The following is a 6,000-nucleotide window of genomic DNA, read 5'->3' on the forward strand; positions in this document are numbered from 1 at the left end:
GAGATAGTCATAAGTCAAAGTCATAAGACAGTCATAAGTCAAAGACATAAGTCAAAGTTATAAGTCAAAGTCCTGAGTCGAAGAACTAAATCAAAGTCATAAGTCAAAGTCGACGGAGTAAGACAAAGTCATAAGTCTACATCGTAAGAGATAGTCATAAGTCAAAGACATAAGTCAAAATCATAAGTCAAAGTTATAAGTCATAAGTCAAAGTCGACGTCGTAAGACAAAATCATAAGTCTACATCGTAAGAGAAAGTCATGTCTAAGTCATAAGACAGTCATAAGTCAAAGTCTTAAATCAAAGACATAAGTCAAAATCATAAGTCAAAGTCGACGGAGTAAGACAAAGTCATAAGTCTACATCGTAAGAGATAGTCATAAGTCAAAGTCATAAGACAGTCATAAGTCAAAGACATAAGTCAAAGAACTAAGTCAAAGTTACAAGTCAAAGTCCTCAGTCAAAGTCCTGAGTCAAAGAACTAAGTCAAAATCATAAGTCAAAGTCGACGGAATAAGACAAAGTCATAAGTCTACATCGTAAGAGAAAGTCATAAGTCAAGGTCATAAGACAGTCATAAGTATAAGACATAAGTCAAAATCATAAGTCAAAGTCGACGTCGTAAGACAAAATCATAAGTCTACATCGTAAGAGAAAGTCATAAGTCTAAGTCATAAGACAGTCATAAGTCAAAGTCATAAGACAAAATCATAAGTCTACATCGTAAGAGAAAGTCATTAGTCTAAGTCATAAGACAGTCATAAGTCAAAGTCATAAGTCAAAGACATAAGTCAAAATCATAAGTCAAAGTCCTCAGTCAAAGTCCTGAGTCAAAGGACTAAGTCAAAATCATAAGTCAAAGTCGACGGAGTAAGACAAAGTCATAAGTCTACATCGTAAGAGATAGTCATAAGTCAAGGTCATAAGACAGTCATAAGTCAAAGACATAAGTCAAAATCATAAGCGAAAGAACTAAGTCAAAGTTATAAGTCATAAGTCAAAGTCGACGTCGTAAGACAAAATCATAAGTCTACATCGTAAGAGAAAGTCATAAGTCTAAGTCATAAGACAGTCATAAGTCAAAGACATAAGTCAAAATCATAAGTCAAAGTCGACGGAGTAAGACAAAGTCATAAGTCTACATCGTAAGAGATAGTCATAAGTCTAAGTCATAAGACAGTCATAAGTCAAAGTCTTAAGTCAAAGACATAAGTCAAAATCATAAGTCAAAATCCTGAGTCAAAGAACTAAGTCAAAATCATAAGTCAAAGTCGACGGAGTAAGACAAAGTCATAAGTCTACATCGTAAGAGATAGTCATAAGTCAAGGTCATAAGACAGTCATAAGTAAAAGACATAAGTCAAAATCATAAGTCAAAGTTATAAGTCATAAGTCAAAGTCGACGTCGTAAGCCAAAATCATAAGTCTACATCGTAAGAGAAAGTCGTAAGTCTAAGTCATAAGACAGTCATAAGTTAAAGTCATAAGTCAAAGACATAAGTCAAAATCATAAGTCAAAGTCGACGGAGTAAGACAAAGTCATAAGTCTACATCGTAAGAGATAGTCATAAGTCAAGGTCATAAGACAGTCATAAGTAAAAGACATAAGTCAAAATCATAAGTCAAAGTCGACGGAGTAAGACAAAGTCATAAGTCTACATCGTTAGAGATAGTCATAAGTCTAAGTCATAAGACAGTCATAAGTCAAAGTCATAAGACAAAATCATAAGTCTACATCGTAAGAGAAAGTCATTAGTCTAAGTCATAAGACAGTCATAAGTCAAAGTCATAAGTCAAAGACATAAGTCAAAATCATAAGTCAAAGTCCTCAGTCAAAGTCCTGAGTCAAAGGACTAAGTCAAAATCATAAGTCAAAGTCGACGGAGTAAGACAAAGTCATAAGTCTAGGTCATAAGACAGTCATAAGTCAAAGACATAAGTCAAAATCATAAGTCAAAGAACTAAGTCAAAGTTATAAGTCATAAGTCAAAGTCGACGTCGTAAGACAAAATCATAAGTCTACATCGTAAGAGAAAGTCATAAGTCTAAGTCATAAGACAGTCATAAGTCAAAGACATAAGTCAAAATCATAAGTCAAAGTCAACGGAGTAAGACAAAGTCATAAGTCTACATCGTTAGAGATAGTCATAAGTCTAAGTCATAAGACAGTCATAAGTTAAAGTCATAAGTCAAAGACATAAGTCAAAGTTATAAGTCATAAGTCAAAGTCGACGTCGTAAGACAAAATCATAAGTCTACATCGTAAGAGAAAGTCGTAAGTCTAAGTCATAAGACAGTCATAAGTCAAAGTCATAAGACAAAATCATAAGTCTACATCGTAAGAGAAAGTCATTAGTCTAAGTCATAAGACAGTCATAAGTCAAAGACATAAGTCAAAATCATAAGTCAAAATCCTGAGTCAAAGAACTAAGTCAAAATCATAAGTCAAAGTCGACGGAGTAAGACAAAGTCATAAGTCTACATCGTAAGAGAAAGTCATAAGTCTAAGTCATAAGACAGTCATAAGTTAAAGTCATAAGTCTAAGACATAAGTCAAAATCATAAGTCAAAATCCTGAGTCAAAGAACTAAGTCAAAATCATAAGTCAAAGTCGACGGAGTAAGACAAAGTCATAAGTCTACATCGTAAGAGATAGTCATAAGTCAAGGTCATAAGACAGTCATAAGTAAAAGACATAAGTCAAAATCATAAGTCAAAGTTATAAGTCATAAGTCAAAGTCGACGTCGTAAGACAAAATCATAAGTCTACATCGTAAGAGAAAGTCATAAGTCTAAGTCATAAGACAGTCATAAGTCAAAGTCATAAGACAAAATCATAAGTCTACATCGTAAGAGAAAGTCATTAGTCTAAGTCATAAGACAGTCATAAGTTAAAGTCATAAGTCAAAGACATAAGTCAAAGTTATAAGTCATAAGTCAAAGTCGACGTCGTAAGACAAAATCATAAGTCTACATCGTAAGAGAAAGTCATAAGTCTAAGTCATAAGACAGTCATAAGTCAAAGTCATAAGACAAAATCATAAGTCTACATCGTAAGAGAAAGTCATTAGTCTAAGTCATAAGTTAAAGTCATAAGTCAAAGACATAAGTCAAAATCATAAGTCATAATCCTGAGTCAAAGAACTAAGTCAAAATCATAAGTCAAAGTCAAAGTCATAAGACAAAATCATAAGTCTACATCGTAAGAGAAAGTCATAAGTCTAAGTCATAAGACAGTCATAAGTCAAAGTCATAAGTCAAAGACATAAGTCAAAATCATAAGTCAAAGTCCTCAGTCAAAGTCCTGAGTCAAAGGACTAAGTCAAAATCATAAGTCAAAGTCGACGGAGTAAGACAAAGTCATAAGTCTACATCGTAAGAGATAGTCATAAGTCAAGGTCATAAGACAGTCATAAGTCAAAGACATAAGTCAAAATCATAAGTCAAAGAACTAAGTCAAAGTTATAAGTCATAAGTCAATGTCGACGTCGTAAGACAAAATCATAAGTCTACATCGTAAGAGAAAGTCATTAGTCTAAGTCATAAGACAATCATAAGTTAAAGTCATAAGTCAAAGAACTAAGTCAAAATCATAAGTCAAAGTCAACGGAGTAAGACAAAGTCATAAGTCTACATCGTAAGAGAAAGTCATAAGACAGTCATAAGTTAAAGTCATAAGTCAAAATCATAAGTCAAAGTCGACGGAGTAAGACAAAGTCAGAAGTCTACATCGTTAGAGATAGTCATAAGTCTAAGTCATAAGACAGTCATAAGTCAAAGTCATAAGACAAAATCATAAGTCTACATCGTAAGAGAAAGTCATTAGTCTAAGTCATAAGACAGTCATAAGTTAAAGTCATAAGTCAAAGACATAAGTCAAAATCATAAGTCAAAATCCTGAGTCAAAGAACTAAGTCAAAATCATAAGTCAAAGTCGACGGAGTAAGACAAAGTCATAAGTCTACATCGTAAGAGAAAGTCATAAGTCTAAGTCATAAGACAGTCATAAGTTAAAGTCATAAGTCAAAGACATAAGTCAAAATCATAAGTCAAAATCCTGAGTCAAAGAACTAAGTCAAAATCATAAGTCAAAGTCGACGGAGTAAGACAAAGTCATAAGTCTACATCGTAAGAGATAGTCATAAGTCAAGGTCATAAGACAGTCATAAGTCAAAGACATAAGTCAAAATCATAAGTCAAAGAACTAAGTCAATGTTATAAGTCATAAGTCGACGTCGTAAGACAAAATCATAAGTCTACATCGTAAGAGAAAGTCATTAGTCTAAGTCATAAGACAATCATAAGTTAAAGTCATAAGTCAAAGAACTAAGTCAAAATCATAAGTCAAAGTCAACGGAGTAAGACAAAGTCATAAGTCTACATCGTAAGAGAAAGTCATAAGACAGTCATAAGTTAAAGACATAAGTCAAAATCATAAGTCAAAGTCGACGGAGTAAGACAAAGTCATAAGTCTACATCGTTAGAGATAGTCATAAGTCTAAGTCATAAGACAGTCATAAGTCAAAGTCATAAGACAAAATCATAAGTCTACATCGTAAGAGAAAGTCATTAGTCTAAGTCATAAGACAGTCATAAGTTAAAGTCATAAGTCAAAGACATAAGTCAAAATCATAAGTCAAAATCCTGAGTCAAAGAACTAAGTCAAAATCATAAGTCAAAGTCGACGGAGTAAGACAAAGTCATAAGTCTACATCGTAAGAGAAAGTCATAAGTCTAAGTCATAAGACAGTCATAAGTTAAAGTCATAAGTCTAAGACATAAGTCAAAATCATAAGTCAAAATCCTGAGTCAAAGAACTAAGTCAAAATCATAAGTCAAAGTCGACGGAGTAAGACAAAGTCATAAGTCTACATCGTAAGAGATAGTCATAAGTCAAGGTCATAAGACAGTCATAAGTAAAAGACATAAGTCAAAATCATAAGTCAAAGTTATAAGTCATAAGTCAAAGTCGACGTCGTAAGACAAAATCATAAGTCTACATCGTAAAAGAAAGTCATAAGTCTAAGTCATAAGACAGTCATAAGTCAAAGTCATAAGACAAAATCATAAGTCTACATCGTAAGAGAAAGTCATTAGTCTAAGTCATAAGACAGTCATAAGTTAAAGTCATAAGTCAAAGACATAAGTCAAAGTTATAAGTCATAAGTCAAAGTCGACGTCGTAAGACAAAATCATAAGTCTTCATCGTAAGAGAAAGTCATAAGTCTAAGTCATAAGACAGTCATAAGTCAAAGTCATAAGACAAAATCATAAGTCTACATCGTAAGAGAAAGTCATTAGTCTAAGTCATAAGACAGTCATAAGTTAAAGTCATAAGTCAAAGACATAAGTCAAAATCATAAGTCAAAATCCTGAGTCAAAGAACTAAGTCAAAATCATAAGTCAAAGACATAAGACAAAATCATAAGTCAAAGTCGACGGAGTAAGACAAAGTCATAAGTCTACATCGTAAGAGATAGTCATAAGTCAAGGTCATAAGACAGTCATAAGTAAAAGACATAAGTCAAAATCATAAGTCAAAGTTATAAGTCATAAGTCAAAGTCGACGTCGTAAGACAAAATCATAAGTCTACATCGTAAAAGAAAGTCATAAGTCTAAGTCATAAGACAGTCATAAGTCAAAGTCATAAGACAAAATCATAAGTCTACATCGTAAGAGAAAGACACGACAGACTTATGACTATCTCTTACGATGGAGACTTATGACTTTGTCTTACTCCGTCGACTTTGACTTATGATTTTGACTTAGTCCTTTGACTCAGGACTTTGACTGAGGACTTTGACTTATGATTTTGACTTATGTCTTTGACTTATGACTTTGACTTATGACTGTCTTATGACTTAGACTAATGACTTTCTCTTACGATGTAGACTTATGATTTTGTCTTATGACTTTGACTTATGACTGTCTTATGACTTAGACTTATGACTTTCTTTTACGATGTAGACTTATGATTTTGTCTTACGACGTCGACTTTG

This window comes from Pararge aegeria, chromosome 27 (genome assembly GCF_905163445.1).
Source record: "Pararge aegeria chromosome 27, ilParAegt1.1, whole genome shotgun sequence".
NCBI classification, from domain to species: Eukaryota; Metazoa; Arthropoda; class Insecta; order Lepidoptera; family Nymphalidae; genus Pararge; species Pararge aegeria.